Consider the following 18,055-nt stretch of genomic DNA (forward strand, 5'->3'; position numbering starts at 1 on the left):
GTTAATATTCCAAGCAACCCTCAACCAGTGGACAAACCTGTAGACAAATGCCCCAGACTTCTCTCTTCCGGGTACGCAATCCTGTGGGGCATTCTATGTTCCTCAGAGGTTCCTGCAGAAGGGAGCCCTTGTTGCCCACGGCAGCAGCCTCACTAACGCCCCATGAATTGGCTTTGCACCTTCCCTGTCTTAATTTTCCTGTTTCTTCACTCTTGTTTTCTGGGACAGACTGCTACATGAACTAGCTGAATACAAATACTTTCCTCAGACCCTCTTTTCTGCGGGAACCCAAACAAAGGAACTCTTCTGTTACATTTTGGTAAGTCTTACTGCTACAGGTTTGGTAGCTCTCTTTAGAATGTAGAGATACTTATGTTTATGAGTTTTGGGTCCTCAGCTAAAAGTCTGAGTGAACAGAAAGACTTTCATATTTATCTTTTCTTTCCTAGGATAGTATATCTTCTTAAATTCACTTAGCTTCATATTAGAAATTAGTGTTTAGTTAAACAAAAATGGCTTGTTTTCCTTTTAAAAAAGACATTCTTGAATGAATTATGTGTTAATGTCCTTAGATTTAGTTATCTGAGAAAAATATGGCTAATTGGCTAGAGTACAAAATATCAAGTGGTCTTATTTGGTAGCCTAACTGTAGGCATGGTAAACTGGAATAATTAGCTTATGCAGGAATTGGCTTATCACCTATGGGGCAACATCTACATCACAATATCTTTATGTTTTAAATTTGAAGGCATGCATTTTTCCTTTTGCAATTTTTAATGTTATGTCCTTTGTCTTGATCATAGAAATTGTACTTAGAATATCGTATCTCCACAATGAATATTTGAAGAGAAAACGAAGAGGTTATTAAATGTGTTTGGGAATATTGTAATTATAATAGGTAAGCAATATTCATGTTGTTACTATTGTGTCTTTTCCTTTGTAATTATTAGGAAAGCTAGTGGAAAAAAATAAAATAGAAGTATTTGCTTTCTCTGTGCCTTTTTGGAATGAAAAATAATTGGCACTTGACATGAAATAGAATACAGAAACCATGTCCTGAAGCATGCAGTCCTCCCTTCTTCCTCTCAATTCTTTTGTAGAAGGTCAACTTGTATCCTACAATTTACTAAAAAGCTATTATTATTGTGTTGTAGCAGTATTTCTTCAAGAGTTGAAATGATAGCTGGCTTTAGTATAGAAAGCCTGATAAAACTGTTATAAATCACTAGTGGTTTGGGAAAGACGACTAGATTCTGATTACTTATGATTTCTACAGTTTCTCAGAGAATTGCTTAGGACTTTTGAGTCTCTTTCTGTCAGTATCTCCAGCGACTTAAGTTTGTTGGATTTGATGGAAATTGTTAAGAACACTTGAAGGTTATTCAGAAAGTTTGCTTCCAACCCTCTTGTAAGAAATAGGTTCACAGTTGACTAGGGAGTAAAGTAAACTTTCTTAGAACATTGTTAAAACAAGCTACTGCATCCCTTGGCTCAATTCTTCCCTACTACACACAAGAAACAGCTTCTAATTTTCACAACTGCACAACCAAAGTTTCTTTTTCCGATGTTGTTTATGACCTAGTTTAACATTTTGAAGTGTTCTTTCACTCCTTTTCTAGTGTGAAAAACGGTGTCCATTCATCATTAATTTATGCTGCTATTATGCAGCCAAAATGTGCTTAGGAATCCTTTTGGGGCCTCGAAAGGAAATCTGAGGGATGGATTTTATGTTCAGCAAAACCATTCTTGAAAAATAAATGTAGATAGATGTATATTTTTAAAAAGAAGGAGAAGACTTTTTAAAAAAAGTTTAAACAGCTTTATTGAGATATAATCACGTCATACAATTCACTCATTTGAACTCACACAACTCAGTACAAACAAAAAAACCCAAATAATCTCATTAAACAGTGGATAAAGAACATACATAGACATTTTGCAAAAGAAAACATACATATGGTCAACAAGCATATGAAAAAATGCTAATTATTAGATAAATGCAAATTAAAACCACAATGAGATATCTAACACCAGTCAGAATGAGTATTATTAAAAAGACAAAAAAAAAAAAAAAAAGAACAGATGTTGGTGAGGATACAGAGAAAATGGAATGCTTTCCTTTGCGTCCTCCTACTGGTGGGATTGTAAATTAGAGCTACCTCTATGGAAAGTAGTTTGGATATTTATCAAAGAACTAAAAGTACAACTAGTATTTGATTCAGTAATCCCATGACTGGACATATACTCAAAGGAAAAGAAATCATTATATAAAAAAGATACCTGCACTTGTGTGTTTATAGCAGCACTATTCACAATACTGAAGATATGAAATCAACCTCTGTCCATCAACAGATGAATGAGTAAAGAAATTATGATATATATCTCACAATATATATTTCACACTATATATACACACACAACGGAATACTATTCAGCCATAAAAAATGAAATCATGTCTTTTGCAGAAACATGGATGGAACTGGAGGCCATCATCTCAAGTGAAACAACTCAGAATCAGAAAGCCAAATATGTGTTCTCACGTAAGTAAGAGCCAAATAATGATATAGACATAACTTGTGGAACAATAATCATAGGAGACCCAGAAGAGTTGGGGTAATAGAGACGGGTGAGGGATGAGAAATTACTTAATGGGTATGGTGTACACCATTTGGGTGATGGTAACACTAAAAGCCTAGACATTGCCACTGTGCAATATATCCATGTAACAAAACTGCACTTGTGCCCCCTAAATTTGTACAATTCTTTTTTTAAAAAAAGAAAACATACAACTCAATACATTTTAAGTATTTTCACAGGTATGTACAACTATCACCACAGTCAGTTTAGATCATTTTTTATTACTACAAACAGTAGCCCTGTACTTTTTAGAGCAATCCTTCTATACTTTTACCCTCCCAGCCTCAAGTAACCACCAGTTGAAATTCATTCTCTATGTTTTTACCTATTCTGAACATTTCATATAAGTAGATATATATATTATGCATATATAACATGTTATTTATATATATTCTGTAATATATATATATATATTATATGTTTTTTTGTGGCTAGCTTCTTTTCCTTAGCATAATATTTTCAAAGCTCATCTAGTTGTAGTATCTATCAGTACTTCATTCCCATTCTATGGATATATCACAGTCTATCCATTCATCCATGAGAAACATTTGGGTAGTTTCCATGTGTTGGCTATTGGTACTAAGGATGCTGTGAAAATTCATGTTGAATTTTTTGCCAGAACACCTGTTTTAATTATTTTGTGTATATATACCTGGGAGTGAAATTGCTGGATCTTATGCTAATTCCATGTTTAATTTATTGAGGAATCACAAAATTATTTTCCACATTGGCTGTACCATTTTACATTCTCACCAGCAATGTAAAGAAGGGGAAGATTTTAAAAATATCCCCAATTCAAAGAATTCCAGACCTAAACACTTCCTGGCTATGAAATATCTTCATGAATTAGGAGACTACCCTGGTGCTAGCTTTCATCTACTTTATAGTCAGCCATAAGTTAATTTGATTTTCTTTTGTATTCAAAGGGCTACTTAATCATTGATTTGAATGCTGTTTCAACTAATTAACATTTTAAAACAATGTAGTAAAATAAAAATATCAGAATTGTCTATATTAAATTGGCTTAGATTTAAACGCTGCCACATGGACTTTTCTCTCTGATGTCTGGTGGTCATTAGCATAGACGATATCTAGATACAGGAATTTGCATTTTAGAACAAAACTCTTACAGAAAAGAGGACTGCTTGTGTATAAACCAACATTTCTCAACTTGATGTTTTCTAAGGAATCATTTTGTTACAGGGCATCTTACAGTCTGAGGTCAAAAATGTAAGAAACAATATGTTGGTCACTTTTTATTTTACCTCCTTGATGGCTTCCTCATAAGTATCTACTGAAACTATCCCCTTTTCATCATAGTGCCATCAGTACCTCCTTAGTTCAGACCTTTATGGAGTTATGCCTAAAATATTGCAACCGTCTGCCAAATGACTAATGTATTTTTTAGGCCTGATCTCACATTTTCTTGAGCCACCTTTGTGCTCCAACTATTGTGGCCTCTAGTTGTAAGCATCTGTTGCACCTCAGTTGTATCGCATACCTACCCTAGATCCTCTCTGCTACTGCTATTTAGGATTCTGTGAGAGCATATTCACCCATTCTGATGAATGTACAAACCTTGAAGTGTGAGACCATTAACACTCTCTCTGTAACCATTGACCAATCCACATCGATGTTAACATAGATATTAACCTCGTCTTGACTTGAGTGGATTGTTCTAAAGCACATTTTACATAGTTCCTCAGAAGGTTCCTATTGTGTTCTTGCTCAGTTTATTTATTGGTCTTTGCAAAAACCAAACAGATGTGACATATGACAATGGCTGACTGTAAATGTAGTAGCCCTAATTCCAAGTGTTGTGCTCATTGTAGAATCTTTACTATAACAAATCATTATAGACTATAGTACTTGGCAGTGCATCTGATGAAGACATTTTTCTCAATCCTTATAATTAAGAGAGTCAAAAGCATCTTGTGGCTGGGCGTAGTGGCTCACACCTGTAATCCTAGCACTTTGGGAGGCTGAGGTGGGTGGATCACCTGAGGTCAGGAGTTCGAGATCAGCCAAAACCCTGTCTCTACTAAAAATACAAAAATTAGCCGGGTGTGGTGGCAGGCACCTGTAATCCCGCTACTCAAGACACTGAGGCAGGAGAATTGCTTGAATCCAGGAGGAGGAGGAGGCTGCAGTGAGCCGAGGTTGTGCCACTGTACTCCAGCTTGGGTGACAGAGTGAGACTTCATCTCAAAAAAAAAAAAAAAAGTATCTTGTGTTTACATAGGAAAAACAGCAGTACATATTCACTGTCTTGCCCCCAAATTCCACTGCAATATAATCTTCAGGGATCTTGATCATTAAAAAATTCTGTGAAAGGTCATGATATTTTGCTATATTAATATACACAAATTGGATTTGCTGAGCAACAAATAAAAAGTACTGTGGGTACATTAGTAACACCCATGCATTCTAGAGTCTGGGAGATAAACCCTATAAGAATTTAGGATTCAGTCCAAGGGGTGACTTTCTTAGGTATGTAGATATCTTTGGTGTGTTTGGACATTCCCTCTAAAGTAAAGGAAAATTTGTTGCATCTTGCATTTACTGTCACTAAGAAGAGGCACAATGTTTGATGGGTTTGTTTGAATTCTGAAGGTAGCATATGCTGTGCTCGGGAACAATATTCTTACTCTTTTATTGGATAGTTCAGAGTGACACTAGCTTTGTGGCTCAGAGCAAGAGAGGCTCTGCAGCCCATCTAGGTTAGGTTAAAAGTTGCCCAGCAATCCCAGATGTGTAATCTAACAGAACAAATAGTGTTAGAAGTGATCATAATGGATAAGGATGTTGTATGATGAGTCGCAACATAGTCCCTTAAGGTTCTGGAGCAAGACCATACCTTCTACAGCAAAGAATGACTACTTGATATTTAAAAAGCTGCCCTTGACATCCTGCTGGGCCTTAGTAGATTGACTGCTTGACCATGGAACATCAAATGAATATGAAACTGAGTTGCTAATCATGTTGATAGTTCAAACCCATTGCATCATGAGATTCGGCATTCAAGAGCACTTTGTTCAGTGCAAATGTTACATTAAAGACTGAATGCAAACAGGTTCTGAAGGCATAGGAAGTTGCATGACAAGTGGCCTGGACTCCATGTCACCTATTTCTGTTGTGCCAATTCCTGTCCTGCAACTGTCACCTGTGGTCTCATGCAGGGTTCCCTATGATCAACCAGTGGTAGAAAAGTCTAGTTTATAGATTGCTTGCATCGATATGTTGGTGGTAGCTAAAAATCTACAAGGGCCAATCTGGCAACACACACAACTAACTTTGAAAGACAGTAGTAAAGTGAAATACCCCCAGGGAACTGAGCTGCAAGAAGTTCGCTTGGTTGTGTGCAGGAAGAAATGGCTAGAGATAGGGATATCACAGATGCCAGAACATTAGCAAATTGTTTGATTGCTTTGTCAAAGGTCTTGAAATAACTAAACTGGAAGATAATATTTAAGAAAGTTTAGAGCAGAGGCTGGTGAATGGACCATGTGAATGGATACAAAGCACATAAATCTTAATTACTAAAATGATGGAATAATCTGTTAAGGGCTTAATTAAGGTGCCAGGTCAAAGACAACCCCATATAGTGTTGGAAATGCAATCTTCCGTTTTGTTATGTTGCTGATATGTGGTTCTGTGTGCAGAACCTAAGGGATAATGTGGCTTTTGGCCTTCCAATCATCACTTCCAGTGACACAATTTCAGAATTTATCATCTGTGCTCCTACAATTTTAAACTCTGATGAATTGGAAATTCTGATAACTGTGGTGGTTTCACAGAACCTGAAGCTGCAAATAGTGTTTTGTGATGGCAATAAGGGTTTCACTAAGCCTGAATTTGTAACTGTCAGCTGAGATAAAGACAGAAGAAATTGATCCTGATTATCATGGTGATCTGGAGTTGACTGCCACACAATGAGAGCAAAATGGATTTTCTTTAGCTACTAGAGGATTCACTGGTGGGTTTCTTTTTTGTGGCTTCATACACAGTGATAATTGTATATGAGTAATTGCAGCTGCTTTACTCAAGAATAAAGTCATTGTGGGCTTCAGCTCCTTAAAGTGCTGGCAGAGATAGAGACACTCCGTTTGTTTGGGAGAAAGTAAGAGAGGAGAACAAGAGTTTCTCCCTGGTAATCCAGAGAATTCTTTTATATCTTATCCAAGACCACCAAGGTGGGGCCTCTATGAGTCTGCAAGAACAACGGCATTACTGGGGTTGGGGTGCATCCTAATGTAGATACAACTTAGATCACAACATCCAAGTCCAAATGCAGATACAACTTACATCATAAGACCCAAGTCGTTTGGAAAGTCTTCTCAAGAAGGACAGGTACGAGCAAGCCCAAACTACTAAGACTAAAATAAATACCTAACTTTTCAATGCCAAAACAGTAAAAAATATTTACAAACCTCAAGACCATCCAGAAAAACAAAATTTCACCAAATGAACTAAATAAGGCACCAGGGACCAGTCCTCAAGAAACAGAGATGTGTGACTTTTCAGACAGAGAATTCAAAATAGCTATTTTGGGTAAACTCAAAGCAATTCAAGATGACACAGAGAAGAAATTCAAAATTCTATCAGATAAATTTAACAAAGAGATTGAAATAATTAAAAAGAATCAAGTAGAAATTCTGGAGTAGAAAGATGCAATGGACATACTGAATAATGCATCAGAGTCTCCTAATAGCAGAATGGATCAAGCAGAAGAAAGAATTAGTGAGCTTAAAGACAGATCGTTTGAAAATACACAATCAGAGGAGACAAAAGAAGAAAGAATAAAAAACAATAAAACACGCCTACAAGATCTAAAAAACAGAGGATATAGCCATTTTAAATACATATGAATCCAACATGGGAGCAGTCAGGCATATAAGGCAAATGTTATTAGAGATAAAGAGACCCCAATACAATAATAGCTGGAAACTTCAACACCCTACTTTCAGGATTAGCCAGATATTCCAGGCAGTAAATCAACAAAAAAACATTGGACTTAATCAGCACTATAGACCAAGTGGACCTAATAGATATTTATAGAACATTCTATCCAATGGCTGCAGAATACACATTCTTCTCCTCAAAACGTGGATACTTTTCAAGGATAGACAATATATTAGGTCACAAAACAAGTCTTAAAACATTCAAAAAAATTGAAATTATATCAAGCCCCTTCTCTGACCATAATGGCATAAAACTATAAATCAGTAACAAGAGGAATTTGGGAAACTATACAAACACATGGAACTTTAAAATATGCCCTGAATGACAAGTGGGTCAATGAGGAGATTAAGATAAAACAGAAACATTTATTAAAACAGATGATAATGGAAACATGACATAACAAAACCTATGGGATACAGTGAAAGCAGCACTAAGAGAGAAGTTTATAGCTATAAGCACCTATATAAAAAAACAAGAAAAACATCAAATAAATAACATAATTATGCCTCTTACAGAATTAGAAAAGCAAGAGCAAACCAAACCCAAAATTAATAGAAAAAATAATAAAGATCAGAGCAGAGATAAATAAAAATGAAACAAAGGAAACAAAAGATCAATAAAAGTTGTTTTTTTGAAAAGATAAAATTGACAAACCTTTAACCAGACTAAAAAAAAGAGAGAAGACCCAAATAAATAAAATTAGAGATGAAAAAAGAGAGACATTACACTAATACCACAGAAATTCAAAGTATGATTAGTGGCTACTATGAGCAACTATATGCAAATAAATTGGGAAATCTAGATGAAACGGCCAAATTTCTAGATACATAAAACCTACCATGAGTGAAGCATGAAGAAATTCAAATTCTGAGCAGACCAAAACCAAAGTACTGAGATTGAAGTCATAATAAAATGTCTCCTGGCAAATACAAGCCTGGGACCTGATGTCTTCACTCCTGAATTCTACCAAACATTTAAAGAAGAACTAATAACAATCCTACTCAAACTATTAAAAGAAAATAGAGGAGGAGGGAGTATTTCCAAATGCATTCTGTGAGGCCAGTTTTACCCTGGTACCAAAACCAGACAAAGACACATTGAGAAAAAGGAAAACTATAGGCCAATATCACTGATGAATATTGATACAAAAATCCCAACAAAATATGAGCAAATAAATTTCAACAACACATTGAAAAGATCATTCATCATGATCAAGTAGGATTTATCCCAGGGATGTAAGGATGGTTCAACATATGCAAATCAGTCAATGTGATACATCATATCAACAAAACAAAGGACACAAACCATATGATTATTTCTATTGATACTGATAAAGCATTTGATAAAATTCGACATCCCTGCATGATATAAACCCTCAAGAAACTGGGTGTAGAAGGAACATAACTCAACATAATAAAAGCTATTTATGACAGACCTAAAGCTATGTATCATTCTAAATGGGGAAAAACTGAAGCCTTTCCTTTAAGATCTGGAACACGACAAGGATGCCCAGTTTCACCACTGTTATTCAATAGTATTGGAAGTTCTAGCTAGAGCATCAGACAAGAGAGAGAAATAAAGGCACATAAATTGGAAAGGAATAAGTGAAATTATCCTTGTTTGCAGATGATATGGTCTTATATTTGGCAAAGCCCATAGACTCCACCAAAAAACTGTTAGAACTGATAAGTTCAATAAAGTTGCAGAACACAAAATTAACATACAAAATCAGTAGCATTTCTATATGCCAACAGCAAATGATCTGAAAAAGAAAAAAGTAATCCCATTTACAATAGGTACAAATAAAATAAAATACCTAGGAAATAATCCAAGAAGTGAAAGATCTCTATAATGAAAACAATAAAACATTCATGGAATAAGTTGAAGAGGACACCAAAAAATGGAAATATACTCCATGTTTATGGATTAGAAACATCAATATTTTTAAAATGTCTATACTACCCAAAGCAATCTACAGATTCATTGCAATCCCTATCAAAATATCAATGACATTCTTCACAGAAATAGAAAAAACAATCCTACATTTTATATGGAACCATAAAAGACCCAGAATAGCCAAAGTTATCTTAAGCAGAAAGAAGAAAACTGGAGGAATTATATTACCTGACTTCAAATTATACTACAGAGCTATAAGTAACCAAAATGACATGGTGCTGGCATAAAAACAGACACATAGACCCATGGAACCAAATAGAGAACCCAGATATAAATCCATATGTCTACAGTGAACTCATTTTGACAAAAGTGCTAAGAACATACATTGGGGAAAGGACAATTTCTTCAATAAATGATTCTGGGAAAACTGGATATTTATATGCAAAAGAATAGAACCAGACCCCTATCTCTTGTCATATAAAAAATCAAATCAAATGGATGAAAGAACTAAATATAAGACCTTGAACTATGAAATTACTAAAAGAAAATATTGGGACAACTCCCCAGGACACTGGTGTGGGCAAAGATTTCTTGAGTAATACCTGACAAGCACAGGCAACCAAAGAAAAAATGGACAAACGGGATCACATCAAGTTAAAAAGCTTCTGCACAGCAAAGGAAACAATCAACAAAGTGAAGACACAACCCACAGAATGGGAAAAAATATTTCCAAACTACCCATCTGACAAGGGATTAATAACCAGAATATATAAGGAGCTCAAACAACTCTATAGGAAAAAATTTAATAATCTAATTTTAAAATGGGCAAAAGATCTGAATAGACATTTCTCAAGAAAGACCTACAGTTGGCAAACAGATATATGAAGAGGCACTCAACATTGGACATCAGAGAAATGTACATCAAAACTACAATGAGATATCATCTCACCCCAGTTAAAATAGCTTTTATCGAAAAGATAGGCAACAACAAATGCTGGTGAGGATATGGTAAAAGGGAAACTTTCCTTTCCGTCTTGGTAGGAATGTAAGTTAGTAAAACCACTATGGAGAACATTTTGGAGGTACCTCAAAAAGCCAAAACTAGAGCTAACATATGATCCAGCAGTCCCACTGCGAGGTATGTACCCCACAAAAAAGAAATCAGTATACCAAAGAGATATCTGCACTATCATGTTTATTGTAACACTATTCACAATTACCAAGATTTGGGAGCAATCTGTGTCCATCAACAGATGAATGGATAAAGAAAATGTGGTACATATACATAACAGAGTACTATTCAGCTACAAAAAGAATGAGATCCTGTCATTTGCAACAACTTGAATGGAACTGGAGGTCATTATGTTAAGCGAAATAAGCCAGGCACAGAAAGACAATTTGTGCATGTTCTCATTTATTTATGGGAGCTAAAAATGAAAACAATTGAACTCATGGATATAGAGAGTAAAAGGATGGTGATCAGGGGCTGGGAAGAGTAGTGGGAGGGGTACATGGAGATGGAGATGGTTAATGGGTACAAAAACAATTAGAATGAGTAAGACCTAGTATTTGCTAGCACAACAGACTGACTATAGCAAAACGTAATTTAATTATACATTTAAAAATAACTAAAAGAGTATAACTGGATTGTTAGTAGCACAAAGGATAAATGCTTGAATTGATGGATACCTCATTTACCCTGATGTGTTATGTATTGCATACCTGTATCAAAATATCTCATGTAACTCATAAATATATATGCCTACTATGTACCCACAAAAATTAAAAATTAAAACAAAAAATATAATGTGCCTGCTGAGGGTGACAAAATGTAGAATGGGTGGCAGGTATGATATCATCTTGAAGCACCAGGAACTGAACAACTAAGCCTTCTTATTCCTTTTAATTTTATTTTTTGTATCTTCTTATCTTTTGTAGATTGTGAACATGTCAACTTAATGACTCTGTGATGAACTGGACTTAATGTAGGGCTCAAGCAAATCCAAGCAGTACAATGGGCGGGTCCTATTGACCATTGTTTTCCTTTTTTCTCACCTTGACTCTAGCTAAAGATTGGCCATTTTTAAACACTCATTTTATATCCTCTCTGCCCAAATGTTTTCTCCTATCATTGATGTGGCAACTAGGTGCCTGCAGGTGTAGCCTGATAGCTCTTCAACTGAACTGTACCACATATCTCTTGTTTTCTATCCTGGGACTTCCTTATTGCTGCTGTTTGGAATTCCTACAGGAGTCATGTCAACCTGTGTTGGTTCATGAACAACATTAGACGTGCAAATGAATTAACTCCCTTCTAGGGAAGCTACCCATTCCCTTAGAGAGCATCCAGGAGCATTAAAGTCCCAGTAGCACGAAGTGGTAAACTACCCAATGATGATTTCTTAGATTGGTTTTCCCTCTTTTCCTGTTTCACTTTGCCCAGTGGGTTTATTTCTGTTCCCTGGGATCATTTTCCCAAATAAACTCTGCACACAATCCCTAATCTCTGGCTCAATTTCTGGAGGAACACAGGTCAGATAGGGCCTTTCTGTTTTCACCCTTTTTAATATCCAAATCACTCCCTTACTTTGGCGAGGCAGGTCTTTCCGCAAAAGAGATCACGTTACACCATTATTTGCAACTTTTTATTGAACTCCAGTGGTAAAACATCTCTTCATGGCATACATGATGCTCTGTGCAATATCTGAAGAATCAATTCTAAAGCATGAACAGGCGAGACTCTCAAACATCAAGGGAGGTAAAAGGAGTGCCAACAGGTCACAGTTCACTGCTCGCTCTCTCCCTGCCTTGGGTAAGAAAAGGTTTTCCTAGCTATTTTGAGAAGAGGAAAATAAGCTATGTAGGGAAAGTATAGATTTGAGAAAGATAATATTTTTCTTTGATTCTAAGCATATTTTTCATTATGTGCATTAACTGTTTCAGAGAACCCCAATCAATTTCATTCAGTTCACTCATTCATGTATTCAGCAAACTTATATTAAGAAAAGAACTTACTAATGACTCTTCTTATCTCAGTGATGTCCTATATTTAGGATGCCTTTTTCCTGTCTGGAGGAGGCTGGATTTCGTTAATCTTAGCTCCTTCAGGCTGAGGCTTAATAAGGATCATACACCGATACTGACAGGCAGATAGAATACTGAGACAAGAAAATGCAGTCAAAAAAGTTTTGCTTGGGTACTTCTAAAGTATTAATGTATGCTCTCCATTATTTCATAAGTGCTGCTTTAGGGTACAAAATTTGCAACCAAGGTACCCAAGTTTAATTATTCATTTCTGCTCCTTATTAGTTATGCAAACTTGAGCAAGTTCCTTAGTTCCTCTAAATCTTATTCTTCTCATTTGTAAAATGAGGATGAAGGAATCCCTACTTCATAGAATTATTTGAGGATTAAATGAGATAATGTGATAAAATACCGATCCCAGTTTGTTTTTTTTTTTTTGCATGTTGCAAGCACTCAGTAAATGATAGTCTCCTTGTCCTCATCATATTCTCATTCACTGTTAAAATGAATTACCAGTTGCTTTATAATACATAAGAAGTATGACTCTTGAGTTTTCTGGACACAGATACTTAAAGGACTTGAGAACTATTGGTCCTGTGTTGACATTTCAACCTGCCCTGGAAGAAGAGCATGGAAGATATGTAGTAGAAAAAGGAATGAGGAAAGTGGTTGGAAGCCACATAAAGCTACTACTTAAAGTATGAATAATTGTGAAAATGTCTATCATACTAGAAATTGGAAAATATAGGGGAAGGGTAGGTAATAGTATCCTATTCTTATGTGTATATGTGATGTGGAAACGGCTGGACTCCTCTTTCTTTTACATTGTCCATTTCAAATGTCACTATCATTGGAGTGAGGGTGAATCTCTGGTTAAAAAAAGATTGGAAATTTTGAGAGACGTGGGACAAGAACATTGTGGGGTGTTGTGGAGAATTTTGGCTAAAGAATTTCCTCTTCTTTACTCTGCCATTTATTTCAAGGACTCTTTTTCATCTTGGGAGATAATCTCTAATGCCACAGAGCTACAAGCAAATATTAGGGCTCAGAGAACAGGAGGCAGGGTGCTGGATCCTTAGAACTTGCTCTAGGACCTAAGAGGTTCATCTCAGGAGATTAGTACAGTTGCACAGATTGGAAGAGGAGGCAGGGCAGAAATTCTGACTAGGAATCAAGGTTATTCATAGAGCAATAACATTTCCTGGGCTGTAGCCCTCCAGGAAGCACGACATTGCCTGATGGTGCAGGACAGTAGTGAGGAAATCCAGTGCAAACAACTGAGTCAATAACAGACAAACGAAAAGGCTTATTTTTCACTTTACCTAATGGCAAAGTAAATGGGTTTTGACATGAAGGGATAAATGACAAGTGGCATTTTTTTTCTTGTGGAGGGGGTTGTTTAGTTAGCCAAGTCTTCTTTCCACAGACGTGGACTAAGTATGTGAGATAGGTTCCTATCCTAGGACACATCTGTGTGATAATATGATTTATGTCCCTGTACTCTGGCTTTGGGACTACTGATAAATATGGGGAGAAGGGAGTTAGTTGATCATTTTTCGCTTTTCCTCGTCTTACAGCTATTAACTGGGCCTGAGGATTTCTTTAAGCCAGGGAAATTAATGACAAGGAGTCTTCAGCTTTTACCACCATTAATTGCATTTGATCAGCCTCTCTTACTGAAGTTTCAATTTTGTTGGCTGGTGAAATCAGAAATGGAAAAATTGTAAAGGTAAGGGTGAGTGTAGTCATCTGAAAATGGTCAGGCTTTCTCAGAATACAGTACTATTAGTGGACAGAAGTACTGATGGGAGGAAAGATGCAATTTGTCTTTATGAGAGGGTTTTAAAAGATGAGTGACTAGTCATGATTGTCATGCCTGTGATTGTGAATATGATTTTAATGGTCTGGACACGAAATAAGTCTAAAAATGGTCACAGGCTTTGATAAGTTGAGAGATGAGTCTGATGGGTCTATTTCAGATTCAGTAGCTGAACAATGATAAACTTAAAAACTGTAAAAAGCCTCTTTGCTGGAGACTGAAACAATGGCTTGTAATGATCTCTACAGATTCTTGAAAAGTATTCACTTTAATTCAAGGTTATCCCTGAACTCTTGGTCCAATACTTCTGGACTTGATATGAAACTGATTAAAATGTTCATAGACTACGTCTCAAATAATTTTATACTTGACATTCAAAGATTTATCTTTTTTTGTTAACTGGCTCAAATCTACAATCTTAGATCTGGAAGAAATATTTTGGATCATTTAATTTAAACTACTTCTCTTAAAGATGTAGAAACATGGTATTCTGAGAAAGTGTAAAGTTATATGGTTATTAAAGTACCAATTGTTTATATAAACTTGAGACTTGTTTTTACAACCTTGAGACTTGTTTTTACACATTTGATAACGTAGTAATTCTGTGAAAACTGTTAAAATCTTTATAAAGAAATGCTACTTGGTTTGTATCTTTGGTTTGAAATGCTCTTGGTTTGTATGAGCAAAAGTAACAGGGGAGGCAAACTACCCTGTATTAGCTCTCATGTGGATTCCTGCAGTAAACTATTGACCAGACTTCATGCTTTCATTCTTGCCTCTCTATAATCTATTTTCTACAAAGTAGCCAGAATCTTCCTTAAAAATGCAAATCAGATAATTTGGCTTCCTTGCATTTAGAATACAATCCATATTCCTTACTGTGGTCTACAAGTCAACATGCCATGTTGTCATGGGCTGAATTGTGTCTCCCCCAAAATAATAAAGTCCTAACCCATGGTACCTCAGGATGTGCATGTAACTGAAGATGTAGACCTTTAAAAAGGTAATTACGTTAAAAATAAGGTCATTAGGGTGGATCTTCATCCAATACCACTGGTATCTTTAAAAAAAGAAGAAATTAGGACACACACACACACACACACACACACACACGGAGGGGAGACCATGTAAAGATAGTGAAAAGATAGCCATCTACAAGTCAAGGAGAGAGACCTCAGAAAACACCAACCCTGCCAATACCTTGATCTTGGACTTCTAGCCTCCAGAATTGTGAGAAAATAAATTTGTGTTGTTTAAATCACTCAGTGTGTAGTACTTTGCTATGGCAGCCCTAGCAAAGTAATACACAGGCCTATACCTCTCACTTCTTATAATCCTCTTCTCCTTAACCCTTGCTCCTGATTTTTATTGTTTTTCATCCTCTGCATTCAGCCCAGAAAATATAAACATAATAAACATAGTAAATGTGAGCAAAGGGTCATGGCATTTATTGTTCTCTATGCCTAGAATCATTTGCATCCTAATCTTTGATTGGCTGGCTCCTTCTTGTCCCTTAAAAAAAAAGTCACTCAGGGACAAATGTTGTCTCCACTGAGAGGCCTTCCCTGACATCCCCATTCAAAGTAATCTTTCAATCAGCCTTGGTCACCCTCATGTTATCTTGTTCTTTTTATTATAGTGCTCAGTATTAGAAATCATGTTGTTCGTTAGTTTATTTGATTGTGGTCTGTTTTCTTCTCCTGTCCATCCCAAACTAGAGTGTCAGCTCCAAAAAAGCAAAAACTTGTCTCTAATTCTGTGGCATATGGTATTTTCCAAAGATGCATGCAATCCATCCCATAGGCTCTTCTAGATCCTCGCCACTATCCCATCCAGAGGGAATCAAAATCCTGCATTCTTGAATCTGGATGTGTGACTGTCTTTTACCAATGGAATGGGACAAAGTTGTCCCTGCATGACTTCTAAGGCCAGGTCATAAAAGGTGATGCAGCTTTTACTTTTTTCCTGGAATATTTACTCTAGAATTCTTTACCTACCATGTAACTGTCATTTCTGAGGCTTCCATTCTGTGAGGAAATCCAAGTTAGTTCACATGGTGGAGCCACATGGGGAGGCTTAAGACTATGTGAAGAGAGAGAGGTACCCAGCTGGTCCCCAGCTACTCCAGCCTTACCTCTACTCTGTTTCGCCTCATTCGATGTCAGAACCATTCAGTCTGATATTTCCAAATCCCTGACCCATGGAAACCATAAAATATAATAAAACAACTGTTGTTTTAAGTCACTAAGTTTTGAGTGTTTTTTAAACAGTTCAGAAATCTTTAGTTTCATGATTTTATTTCTTACTGCCTATTGTGCTCTCAATTCACAGGGCTTAGGTTTCAGCAGCTCAGGCTCTTTTCCATTTGTTCTCACAAAGCGTGCTTCCCTGGGTCGAGCAGGCTGGCACTCACTTGAATCCAGGATGCTTTCTCTTTGGTGTCCTTTTTCTGGTCATTTTCCTTCACACTTTTCAGGAAGCTATCTCAAGTTTTAGAGTGCTTAATATTCTTAATATGCACACTCACAGCAATTCTGTAGGCAAGAATCTTTTCCTTAACTTGTTTGCTTATAACATAGCCAACAGCATGCTGGGTGACATTAGAGACTCTTCCAGGTTTGCCATGGTAACATTTGTGGGGCATTCTCTTTTGAACAGTGCCCATTCTCTTGGTGTTTATGATATTACCTTTCTTGTAGATTACCATATAGGTGGCCAAAGGAACAATTCCATGTTTTCTAAAAAGCTTAGAGAACATATAATGGGTGCTTCCTCTCTTTCCCTTTTTGTTTGTCATTTTGGCAGATTACTAAAGAGATGGCAGTTCCAGCTGAAAGGTTGGCGTGCTTTGTTTTCAACAGTATGTACTGACATAGATCACAGTAAAAGGCACAAAACAGTATGTATATTATTGATGTTATGCTCATCTGTTCCATAAGAAACCTCACTCCCTCAGTTTCCTCCCTTGAGTTCTTGGAGTCCCTTTATGAATTATATAGCATTGTACTCCCAAGCAAGCCTATCATTTGTCCTCTGGTGCCTGAAATTTTTGTTCTTATTCTGACTATAGGGATGGTTGGAGTCAAGGTAACTGACAGATCCCTCACAGGGGTACTCATGCTTGTCCATGTTATCCTATCTCTTCCCTCCATCCTAGAGGGAAGATATCTGGAGTATAGTCCACCCACTAGTTTCCATGCTGCAACAGTGTCCCCCACCCATACTGGATTATAATCCTTTAAAAGAGGCTAAAGAGAAATTTGTCCATATGCTTTTAGTGTCTCACAGATATTTTGAATATTAGGTTCTGCTACTTTATTATGGTTCCCTCTTTCTAGGGAGTAGAAGTGAATCCAGGGAAATTGAACAGGAAAATAGTCTGAATGATAATGGCAATTGCCGCTCCTTTATAATAGCAACTCATTGTTCTTGGAACTAACTTGCTAAGTTTTATTTCCTTGTCTGTAGGTCCATAACAATATTTGCCCAGGGGGTTGTTTGAAGATTAAATATGGTAATGTATATCAAGTTTCTAAGAAATAGCCTGTTATGTATTACGACTCAGTAGCTGTTAGCTGCCCTTATTGTTGCTAAATGTTAAGCCCTGAGATAAATTTTAACTAAACCTCTTTGATACAAATCTATACCTGAATGCATTCTATACTTACTTTCTTAAAATATGACTTAAGCGCAGATATCTGAGTACCTATTTGTATT

The 18,055-nt window shown here is 36.3% G+C and overlaps 1 long non-coding RNA gene across 1 annotated transcript; it reads left to right on the top strand.

Moving 5' to 3' along the window:
* Positions 1–231: 231 nt before the first annotated feature.
* On the top strand, positions 232–17,610 carry LOC115835910. The gene is made up of 5 exons (XR_004030867.1): positions 232–319; positions 804–898; positions 2,466–2,540; positions 14,097–14,248; positions 17,144–17,610. It is a non-coding gene; the product is annotated as an uncharacterized LOC115835910 (long non-coding RNA).
* The last annotated feature ends 445 nt before the right edge of the window (positions 17,611–18,055 follow it).

Source organism: Nomascus leucogenys, chromosome 7b, assembly GCF_006542625.1.
Source record: "Nomascus leucogenys isolate Asia chromosome 7b, Asia_NLE_v1, whole genome shotgun sequence".
Lineage (NCBI taxonomy): Eukaryota > Metazoa > Chordata > Mammalia > Primates > Hylobatidae > Nomascus > Nomascus leucogenys.